Source organism: Panthera onca, chromosome A1, assembly GCF_046562875.1.
Source record: "Panthera onca isolate mPanOnc1 chromosome A1, mPanOnc1 haplotype 2, whole genome shotgun sequence".
Lineage (NCBI taxonomy): Eukaryota > Metazoa > Chordata > Mammalia > Carnivora > Felidae > Panthera > Panthera onca.
The window spans coordinates 106,532,276-106,544,291 of record NC_138339.1 but is presented as its reverse complement, the minus strand read 5'-3'; the positions used below and the strand labels follow the sequence as shown (position 1 = coordinate 106,544,291).

At 37.6% G+C, this 12,016-nt stretch overlaps 1 protein-coding gene and 1 pseudogene across 1 annotated transcript in view; one reads left to right on the top strand and one right to left on the bottom strand.

Moving 5' to 3' along the window:
- The window catches only part of NLN (neurolysin), a 103,060-nt gene that overhangs the window by 3,934 nt on the left and 87,110 nt on the right, over window positions 1–12,016 (top strand). The window lies entirely within an intron of this gene.
- Window positions 7,552–10,513, bottom strand: LOC132682362 (small ribosomal subunit protein uS2 pseudogene; annotated as a pseudogene).

Sequence of the window (12,016 nt, the reverse complement as noted above, 5' to 3'; positions counted from 1 at the left end):
GACCAGGTTTTTATTTACTGACTTAAGATTCTTCTTGTGTTTTCCTGTTGGCAGAGCTGCTGTATATCCCCTTCCAAAGCCATTTGAGCAGCCAATATCATTGATGGATTACTAGGCTAATTTCTTGGGAATGAGGGGACCGAGAATCTGAAGACATTATGCTTGCTGTTGAGATAACCTATGACCTTAAGTAAATCACTCAATATCTTGGATCTCTCAAATTCCTTATTTTGTAAAATGAAAAGGACTAGACTAAATGATACCTAAGATTTCTTTCAACTTTTGTTGCCATAGCAATTAAACCAGGAGAATTTCCCTTCCTACCTCATCTAAATTGCACAGAATTTGAGCCAAGCAGAATCTAATGTAGAGTGAGGGATGGATCATGGCATGATCAAAAAGACAAATGAGAAAGATGACTCAACAATATTTAGTCCAGATTATACTTCTAATGGCCCTCGTTTCCTCATTCAATTAAAAAAAAACCCTTGGTTTTAAAAATTATGACAGCAATGCGTGTTCACTGTGGAAAACTAGAAAATATTGACAAGCAAAAGAAACAAGTCCACCCATCCAGAAGAGCCATGTGTTAATAGCTTCCAAAATCTTTTCTACATAGATGTTTTTGTTTTTACAAATATGAGATTATACCATATTTATTATAATTTTTATGTACTGCAAGCACTCTTCCATAATATAAAGAGTTACAATATAGTCCATTTGGAAATGTATGATAATTAATCCCTACTTTTGGATATAACTCTTCCCAACTTCTTGCTGAGTAATAGTGCTTAGATAAACATTCTTGCTATTAGGTCTTTTTCCAAATCCTTAATTATTTCATCAATATACGTTTTTAGCAAAGGAATTTGTACATCAGAGGCCTTTGATGCACATCTTTCAGGCCTTCGGTACCTATTTTTTTCCAAAAAGTTTCGACCAAATTTCACTCTTCCCAGTGGAGTGTATAAATGCTAGTTTCCTACACGATTACCAACACTGAACATTTTAATATTTTTTATCCTTACCAATTAGTTAAGTAGAACTTTTCTTATTGTTTTCTTAAATGTTTATTTTTTAATGTTTATTTTTGAGAGAGAGAGAAAGTGCAAGTGGGGAAAGCGGGAGAGAGGATCCAAAGTGGGCTCCGCCCTTACAGCAACGAGCAGCCAGATGCAGGGCTTGGACTCATGAACCATGACCTGAGCCGAAGTCACTCAACCAACTGAGCCATCCAGATGCCTTGAAACTTTTCTTATTATAATTTACATTCACTTGCACTTTTTTTTTTTTTGAGAGCTTATTTGGTGAGTTTAATTCTCTAATAAAATTTCAGGACTTGTGATCTGAAGACCAAAAAAGTTCCTTGTTTTCTTTTTCCTTTTTTAAAAAATATTTATTCATTTTGAGAGAATGCACACACACATGCAAGCAGGAGAGGGGCAGAGAGGGAGAGGGAGAGAATACCGAGCGGGCTCCTTGCTGTCAGTGCAGAGCTTGACACGGCCCTCGATCCCACAAAGGAGGAAATAATGACCTAAGCCGAAACTAAGAGTTACATGCTTAACCGTTTAACTGACTGAGCCACCCAGGCATTCCCAATTTATTCATATGGGAAGTCTTAGAAAGTCAGACAAATTAAATTATAGTTATTCATAAACTTAACATTTATGTATCTTAACTATAATTAAATAAAATCGAGATTGTCTCCCCAAATCCAGTAGATAGAAACCCCAGAATTTTACGACAGTGGTGCTAGAAAAAAAATACTAATGGAGAAAAGGTTTTAAGTTACAAATATCAAAGGTTACACATTAGTTGTATAAATGGATTTTAAAATGTTGTAAAGGAGGATTTTTATCGTTTCTCTTTACCCCTGGTTTTGCACAGAAACGTCCTAGTACTTTCTCATGTTTAAATAATATCACTTCTTTGGTTAAGACAAAAGAGAGCACTTCTGTGGAGAGAAGCACCTAGATTAAAGTATGAAGAACCAAGGAAATTGATGCTTATTGGGCACATATGTATATGGCACACTCTGCTTTAGAAAGGCAGGTAGTATAGTACTCTAGACTAGACTAGAATAATCTGTAGCCTGCTTGCCTCTGCCACTGACTAGCACTGTGATCTTAGGCAGAGTTACTTAATTTTTCTGTTTATTTCTTCATCAGCAAGCTGAAATTGATTGGCTGATTTTTTTCACTCGCCAAATATTTACTGAGTATTATGTGCCAAACATTATTCTAGGTCTAGTGATACAGTGATGAACAAAGCAGCCCCAAATCCTTATGTGCGTGGAGCTTATGTTCTTTCTAATGGGAGAGACAGATAAGGAAAATACAGTGTATGTTAAATGGGAAAATGTGCTAGGGGGCAAAAAATAAAGCAGGATAGATGGATATTTAGTATTGGTGAGTTTACAGGAGAGGGCTCAGTGAGAAGCTGGTGTTGTGCCTGATGTGTTTGAGAACTCGAAGAGGCCATTGTGACGAGTGGAGTACAGGAGATGAGGTAAGAGGGAAAAATCGTACTCATCTGTATTAGAAAAACAGTTGTTCCTTCTCCTAGGAGGCCTTTTACTACTCACACAGAACTCTTGGCTTATGACAATTAGGTCACCAAATGTGTGTGGAAGTTTTCTCCACAGCAAGCAATTCTCTGCCTCACCAGCTGGGTGTCCTACATTTTAACTTAATTCTGACACTGTCTACCTGGAGATACCATCAGATCCCCCAGGTTAAGGGCTGGCTCCACAAGTCTGCTAACCCAACTCCAGATGCCAGTTGCAAGTCCATGTTGTTTCCACTGCTTCTGTCCTATTGGCTATAAGTCTCAGGTTCCCATGACTCCCTCCTTGGGTTCAATTAATTTGCTAGAGCAGCTCCCAGAACTCAGGAAACATGTTTACCAGTTAAAGGACATTATTGTAAGGATGCAGATGAAGAGATACTGAGGTCTGAGCACAGGAGCTTCTGTCTCTTTGAAGTTGGGGTGCATCATCCTCCTGGAACATGGCTGTGTTCTCCAAACCCCTTATTATTGGGATTTTGATGGAGGTTTCATGAGGTAGGCATGATATGTCGTTAAGTCCATTTTCAGCCCTTCTCCCTTCTCAAGAGAATGGGAGGGAAGGCTAAAAATTTCAATCTTCTAATCATGGCTCTTTTTGGTGACCAGCCTTCATCTAGGAGCCTATCCAGTCACTTCATCAGAACAAAAGACACTCCTATCAGCCAGGACATTTCAAGGCTTTCAGGAGCCCTGTGTCGGTAACCAGGGTCAGAAACCAAATATTACAACAAAAGATGATCCTAGTGCCCTTATCACTTAGGAAGTAATAAGGTTTTTAGGAGCTCATTGCCAAGAATCAGGGGCAGAGACCAATATATATTCGCTATTATCTCATATCACCTGTTTAAGATTGAGAGTAAATAAATATAGAGTACTTTGAACATTACTTGGCTCTATCCGTTACTATTGCCAAAATAGTTTGCTGTGTAGCAAACCAAATCTCGGGAGTATAGTGATAAATGTTTATGTTTGCTGACACACGTTGTGTTTGCAAGGCAGTTTTTCTGGTCTTGACCAGGATCATTCCACCTATCAGCCATGGATTGTGTAGGCAGCTCTGTTGATCTTGGCTGAGCTGCGTCATATATTTGGGGATCTGGGATGGCAAAAGTTGGGGCCGTTTGGCTCTCTTTCACATTCTGTCTCATCCTCCAAGAGGCTAATTCTGACTTGTTCTTACGGCGATGGGAGGGTTCCATGAGAGTGGAAGTGTATACAGGCCTCCTGAAGCTTAGGCTCAAACTGGAGTACCATCAACTATGCCACATTATGCTGGCCAGAGCAACTCCCAAAGACAGACTGTATCCTGATGGGAGGAGCAGCAAACTCAAAATTGTAAGAAGTCATAGGTACATAGAGGGGTGAAATGGAGGTCATTTTAGCATTTGGTCTACAATATTGGCACATCAAAGCTCAATATATGTTAGCTATTATTTTCATGTTTGTGAATTACCTGGTTGGATTTTGGAGGTTTTTAAATTCAGAGTATTAATTTGTAATAGCCCTTCATAAATGTTGCAATTTTTTTTTAATTTTTTTTTTTAGTCTTTGAATTTTGGGGTGGATTGTTCCCGCTTTTTGTTCTACACAAGTTAAAATTTTTATGTAATCAAGTATATCAGTTTTTTTGTTTGTTTTTTTTTTTTTTAATGACGTCTGCCTTTGGTCACGTGCCTAGAATGCCCTTCTACCCCAAGATTAGAATTTTTTTAAATCACCTGACTTTTCTTCTAGTACTTTTATGTTTCATTTTGCATATTTGAAACCTTTATCTATCATGAATATTGACTTTTTTGAAATGACTTTTCTAATTATTAAGTGAAACCAAAAGAAAATCAACATAAACTGAAGGAAGTATGAGAAACTCCAGCTTACAAAGTCGGGGTTTCTGATTACCTCAGTGTACATTGGAAGATCCTATCCCATTCCACCTACTTGGACTCAAAAGGATATCCTTCTATTTCCAAGCCACACATAGCTGGTGTCTTTGATACCTAATTGTATTTAAGCTCAAGACTAAGAGGAAAATTCTTTTTCTGCCTCACATCTTTTATTTTTTCTTCCTGTCCCCCACCCACCACCTTTAGGGTAACAATCAATTTGTTCTCTGTAGTTAAGAGTCTGTTTCTTGGTTTGCCTCTCTCTCTGTTTTTTTTTTCCCCTTTGCACGTTTGTTTTGTTTCTTAAATTCCACATATGAGTGAAATTCATGTTATTTGTTTTTCTCTGACTGACTTATCTCACTTAGTATAATACACTCTAGCTCCATCCATGTCATTGGAAATGGCAAGATTTTTTTTTATGGCTGAGTAATATTCCATTGTGTGTGTAAACGTATATATTATATGTGTATATATACATATTTTCACACACATACACAGACACACAATACAACATCTTCATTATCCATTCTTCAGTCAATAGATACTTGGGCTGTTTCCATACCTTAGCTTTTGTAGATAATGCTGCTATAAACAGCAGAGTGCATGTATCCCTTTGAATTAGTATTTTTGTATTCTCTGAGTAAATACTTAGTAATGCAACTGTTGGGTCACAGGGTAGCTCTATTTTTAACTTAAAAAAATTTTTTTAAGGTTTATTTATTTATTTTGAGTGAGAGAGAGAGAGAGAGAGAGAGAGAGAGACTGACTCTCAAGCAGGCTCTGCACCATCAGCACAGAGCCCATTGTGGGACTCGAACTCACAAACTGTGAGATCATGACCTGAGCCGAAATCAATAGTTGGACACTTAACTGACTTAGCCACTCAGATGCCCCTCTATTTTTATTGAAGAACCTCCATACTGTTTTCCAGACTTGCTACACGAGTTTGCATTCCCACCAGCAGTGCAAAAGGCTTCCTCTTTAGGAGTAGGTTTTTTATGCTTTGAGTATGCCACACCATACATAAGGATGTAGCTACAAAAATATTTACAGAAACATTCCTCTCATTTACCTGGTCTTCCCAAGTTGCCAAGCACAACAAAAGAAGACAAGTTCCAATGCTTAAAAGCATTACAAGTCTCTGTTTTATATTTGCTAGTATCTTGTGACTAAAGCAAGTCGCATGGTCAAACCTAGACTCAAGGGTGGAGATAACTCTTGATGGAAAAAACTGCTGTGGGGCACCTGGCTGGCTCAGTCGGAAGAGCGTGTAACTCTTGATCTCATGGTCCTGAGTTTGAGCTCTACATTGGGTGTAGAGATTACTAAAAAAAAAATTTTTTTATTACTTAGAAGAAAAAACTGCTGAATTATATTACAGTAGGTTATGCTGACAGAGATAGGAAAATTTTATAGATATTTTTGCAGTCTATTACATAGCTTATGTAGTATTCAGGAAAAAAATTATCTTTAAATACATTAGCAAAGAAGAAAGATTTGAGTTTTTATCTCAGAAAGCCAGAAAGGGAACAACAGTTTAAACCCAAAGAAAATAGAAAGAAGGCAATAATAAAAAGCAAAAAGCAATGATACAGAAAACAAACATACAATAGGGAAATTCAACAAAGCCAAAGTTTGTCCCTTAAAAATATGATAAAATCAATTGACTTAGGTTAGCAAGAAAAATGAGGGAATACATATACATCAATAAAAGGATTAAAATGAGGAATGTCACTAAAGATTGTACAGATGGTCAAAAATGAGAGTATAAAGAAGTTTTTGCCGATATATTTGAAAATTTAGATAAATGGAAAAATTATTTGAACAATATAACATTAAGATGGACACCAAAAGAGATAGAAAATCTTTTATTTATTAAAGAAACTATTTTTGTATTGAAAGATTTTCCACAAAGAAAACTCTAGACCCATATGGCTTCAGCAGTGAATTCTTCCAAATATCTAAGGAATAATACCAGTCATACATAATCATTTCCAAAGAAGCAAAAAATAGTCGATACTTCCTAACTAATTTTATGAGACTACAAACCCTCATTCCTCAAATTCAAGAGGACACTACAAGGAAAAACCAGTGGGCTTTTGTAAGTTTGAAAAAATTAGAAAATCAATCCATGAAATTAACCAATTAATGGAATAAAGGAGAAAAATCATGTGATTATTATGCGAGATGCATAAAAAGAATTTGATAAGATTTAATACCCATCCACAATTTTAAAAAAATTGCAAAACCAAGAATAGAAGGACTTCTTTAACTTCATAAAGTATATATTTTTTAAGCCTATGTGAAACTTCATACATAGTAGTAAAATTACTTTTTTTTTTTTTTAATTTTTTTTTTTTAACGTTTATTTATATTTGAGACAGAGAGAGACAGAGCATGAACGGGGGAGGGGCAGAGAGAAAGGGAGACAAAGAATCTGAAACAGGCTCCAGGCTCTAAGCTGTCAGCACAGAGCCCGACGTGGGGCTCGAACTCACGGACTGCAAGATCGTGACCTGAGCTGAAGTCGGCCGCTCAACCGACTGAGCCACCCAGGCGCCCCTAAAATTACTTTTAAAAAGCCTGCCTGAGATCAGGAATGAGGCAGAGATGACCGTTTTTACTATGTATATTCAATGTTGTCCTTGAGCGCTCAGCCAGTGCAATAATTTAAGAAAAAAAAAAGATGGAAAGATTGGAAAGGAAGAAATAAAACTGTCATTTTTTTGCAATGACATAATTGTGAGTATAGAAAATTCAAAGGATAAAATATTAGAATGAATGTTTTATATCCATGGACATAAGATCAACATACAAATTGAATTATAGGTCTATTCCTTAGCAAGATACAATCGGAAAGTGAAATTTTCAAATTATATAAGTAAAAATAGAATTAAAAACTTTAAATATCTAGGAACAAATCAAAAAATATAAAACATCAGCAAACTACAAAACATTTGTGAAAAGAATAAAAGTCTAAGTAAATAAAAAGCAAATTCTAAAAAACAGATCTAAAAAAAAAGATCCAAGTAAATGAAAGGAGATGTCAGTTTGGGATTGGACTACTGAAGATAGAAACTATTTTCTGTCCACCTTATTTCCATTTTGTTTGCCTTTGGGAAAGAGCAGCTTAAGGCCAGTCAGTAGTTGTTCCTACCCATAAAGTGGCCTCAGCAGTGAGAGCTGCTGACCAATCTTCAGTGGCAGATTAAGTGCTCCAGTCTTCAGTCTTCAGTCTTCAGTGGGAAACTGCTGAATAGACATAGAGGGCACCTGCAGGCCTTCAGACCAGCCTACGACTTCAGGTTGAGTAGCAGTGAACTCAGGAGCGGGAGCAGTCCATGCACCCTGAAATTCCTCCTTGGTCACAGCATTTTCAGTAGTGGCCTGCTCTTTTCAATCTCTTCAGGGTATCTGTAGAGGCAGAGATCAGGCATTGACCTCCCATGGGTGTTTACGGGAAATGGTGACATGCATCCACTGCATCAGACCCACTGAGCGAGCTCCCTTGTTGCAAGGGATGCTATGGTGATGTCCATATAGCACAGAGGAGAGTCTGTTACACAGAGCGATGGTAGGCTGGTTAATATAAGATGCCTCTGTAAGAGGCTGGTGGCCAGCCCTGGAATCAGTAAGCACCAGAAGTCCCTGCTCCTGGAAGGCTGCAGAATCTGGTTAGTGAAGTTTCCAGGAGTGAAGTGGTCAGCAATAGGAGTGGCTCCAGTAGCAGCAGCAAACTTCAGCACAGCTCGCTGGCCAGTATTCTTGGATGATATGACACTGACATCAAGCAGGGTTTTCAATGGCAACAATGGCACAAGCTGCCAACAGAAGCTTCTCCCAGGTTCTCCTCAGTTATGATGTAGATACCATCACTTTTCCTTTTGTAGATACACTGTTCCCTCTGGAAGTCAAGGTTGGTACCACCTAAGTGGGTTCCTGCTGCAAGGAATTTGAGGATATTCTCCTCCTTCACTTGTAGGACATCAGGGCTCCGGACATTGTGAAAGTTTCCCTTTAAGTTACAACGGGAACACAAAACAACATGGTATCAACCCCTCCCTGGGTAGCACAGAAAGGTGGACTACTGAATGCAGGAGAATTGTCGATTTCCCCTAATTTAACCTTTAGATTCAATAAAATCCCAACCAAAATCCCAGAAGAACTTTTTGTGGAAATTGACATGCGTTGTCTAAAATTTAAAATGGAAACATAAAGGGCCAAGAATAGCAAAACACAAACTTGAAAAATAACAAGTTAGAGGATTTAAGCTACTAAATACCAAGGTATTACAAAGCTACAGTCATTAAAAAAACAAAACAAGGGGCTCCTGGGTGGCTCAGTCGGTTAAGCGTCCGACTTCAGCTCAGGTCAGGATCTCACGGTCTGTGAGTTTGAGCCCCGCGTCAGGCTCTGCGCTGACAGCTCAGAGCCTGAAGCCTGCTTCAGATTCTGTGTCTCCCTCTCTCTCTGCCCCTTCCCCGCTCATGCTCTGTCTCTCTCTGTCTCAAAAATAAATAAAAACATTTAAAAAAAATTTTAAAAAGAACAAAACAAAACACAGTTTTGTATTGGTGCAAGAATAGAAAAATAGATGAAGGAACAGAGTCCAGAAATAAACTTATACATACTTGACAACTATTATAATATTTGGTGTGCAGTACTGTAGTAGGGGAAAGGAGGGCTTTTTTTGAATAAATAAATGCATATTCATACAGAAAGAGATGAACCCTTTTTTTTTCCCCTTTAATCCTTTTTTCTTTCTTTTTTTTTTTTTAAATTTTTTCAACGTTTTTTTTTTTTTATTTATTTTTGGGACAGAGAGAGACAGAGCATGAACGGGGGAGGGGCAGAGAGAGAGGGAGACACAGAATCGGAAACAGGCTCCAGGCTCCGAGCCATCAGCCCAGAGCCTGACGCGGGGCTCGAACTCACGGACCGCGAGATCGTGACCCGGCCGAAGTCGGACGCTTAACCGACTGCGCCACCCAGGCGCCCCTTTTTTTTTTTTTTTTTTTTTTTTTTTGAGAAAGAGACAGAGTGTGAGCAGGGGAAGGGCAAAGAGAGAGGGAGACACAGATTCTGAAGCAGGCTCCAGGCTCTGAGCTGTCAGAACAGAGCCTGAAGCTGGGCTCGAACTCACTGACCATGAGGTCATAACCTGGGCCAAAGTCAGAAACTTAACTGATTGAGCCACCCAGGCACCCCTCTTTTTTTCTTCCTTCCTTCCTTCCTTCTTACCTTTTAGTTTAAATTCCAGTTAGTCAACACACAGTCTAGTATTAGTTTCAGGTGTACAATACAGTGATTCAACACGTCCATGCAACACCTGGTGCTCATCACAACAAGAGCTCTCCTTAATCCCAGTCACCTATTTTACCCATCTCTCCACCTCCCTTCCCTCTGGTAACCATCAGTTCTCTATAGTTAAGAATCTGTTTCTGGGTTTGCTTCTTTTTTTTTTTTTTTCCCCTGTGTTTGTTTGTATTGTTTCTTAAATTCTACCTATGAATGAAACTCCTATGGTATTTGTCTTTCTCTGACTTATTTCACTTAGCATAATGCTCTCTGGCTCCATCCATGTCGTTGCAAATGGAAAGATTTTATTCTTTTTTATAGCTGAGTTATATTCATTTATATGTATGTATATATATGATGATATATATAATATATACAATGATATAATGCAAAGGAATATTACATATATATGTGTGTATGTATATATATATATATATATATATATATATATATATAACATATACATACATGCACACACACACACATACCCCATATCTTCTTATTGCATTCATCCCTCATTGGACACTTGAGCTGTTTCCATAATTTTGCTATTGTAGATAATGTTGCTATAAACATCAGGGTGCGTGTATCAATTTGAATTAGTGTTTTTGTATTCCTTTGATAAATATCCAGTAGTGCAATTGCTGGATCATAGGGCAGTTCTATTTTTAGCTTTTTGAGGAGCCTTCATACTGTTTTCCAGAGTGACTTACCAGCTTGCATTCCCACCACAGTGCAAAAGGCTTCCCCTTTGGCCACATCCTTGCCAACACCTGTGGTTTCTTTTTTTAAATGTTTTTAATGGTTTTTTTTTTGGTTTTTTTTTTTTGTTTTTTTTTTGAGAGAGAGAGAGAGAGAGCAGGGGAAGGGCAGAGAGAGAGGGAGACAGAGGATCTGAAGTGGGTTCTTCACTGTCAGTATAGAGCCCCGTGCTGGGCTCAAACTCAAGAACCGTGAGATCATGAACTGAGCTGAAGTCAGACACTTAACTGACTGAGCCACCCAGACTTGTGTTGTTAATTTTAGCCATTCTGATAGGTGTGAGGTGATATCTCATTGTGGTTTATATTTTGCACTTCCTTGATGATAAATGATGTTGACCATCGTGTGTCTGTTGACCATCTGTATGTCTTCTTTGGAAAATGTCTATTCATGCCATCTGCCCATTTAAAAAAATTTTTTTTCTTTGAATACTTTTCTAAAATTTAAGTTAATTAACATAGTGTAGTATTGGCTTCAGGAGTAGAATTTAGTGATTCATCACTTACATATAACACACAAAGCCTATCACAAGTGCCCTCCTTAATTACCATCACCCATTTAACCCATCCCCCCCACCCAATACCCCTCCAACAACCCTCAGTTTGTTGTCTATATTTAAGAGACTCTTATGGTTTGCCTCCCTCTCTATCATTATATTTATTATTTTTCCTTCCCTTCCCTTATGTTCATCTATTTTGTTTCTTAATTTCCACATATGTTTCTTAAATTCCACATATGAGTGACATCATATGGTATTTATCTTTCACTGACTTATTTCACTTAGCATAATGCACTCTAGTTCCATCCATGTCGTTGCAAATTTCTGCCCATTTTTTAATTGGATTATTTGTTTTTTGGATGTTGAGTTTGATAAGTTATTTATATATTTTGGATACTAACCCTTTATCAGATATGTCATTTTCAAATATATTCTTCCATTGTATAGGTTACCTTTTAGTTTTATTGACTGTTTCCTTCACTGTAAAGGAGCTTTTTAGTTTCCAATATGTTATTTTGCTTTTGTTTCCCTTGTTTCCAGAGACATATCTAGAAAGAAGTTGCTACAGCCGATGTCAAAGAAGTTACTGCCTGTGTTCTCTTCTACAATTTTTAAGGTTTTAGGTCTCACATTTAGGTCTTTAATCCATTTTTTTTGTGTGGGATTTCAATTTTTTTTAATTTTATTTTTTTAAATTTACATCCAAATTAGTTAGCATATAGTGCAACAATGATTTCAGGAGTAGATTCCTTAGTGCCCCTTACCCATTTAGCCCATCCCCCCTGCCACAACCCCTCCAGTAACCCTCTGTTTGTTCTCCATATTTAAGAGTCTCTTATGTTTTGTCCCCTCCCTGTTTTTACATTATTTTTGCTTCTCTTCCCTTATGTTCATGTTCTGTGTCTTAAAGTCCTCATATGAGTGAAGTCATATGATATTTGTCTTTCTCTGACTCATTTCACTTAGCATAATACCCTCTAGTTCCATCCTCATAGTTGCAAAT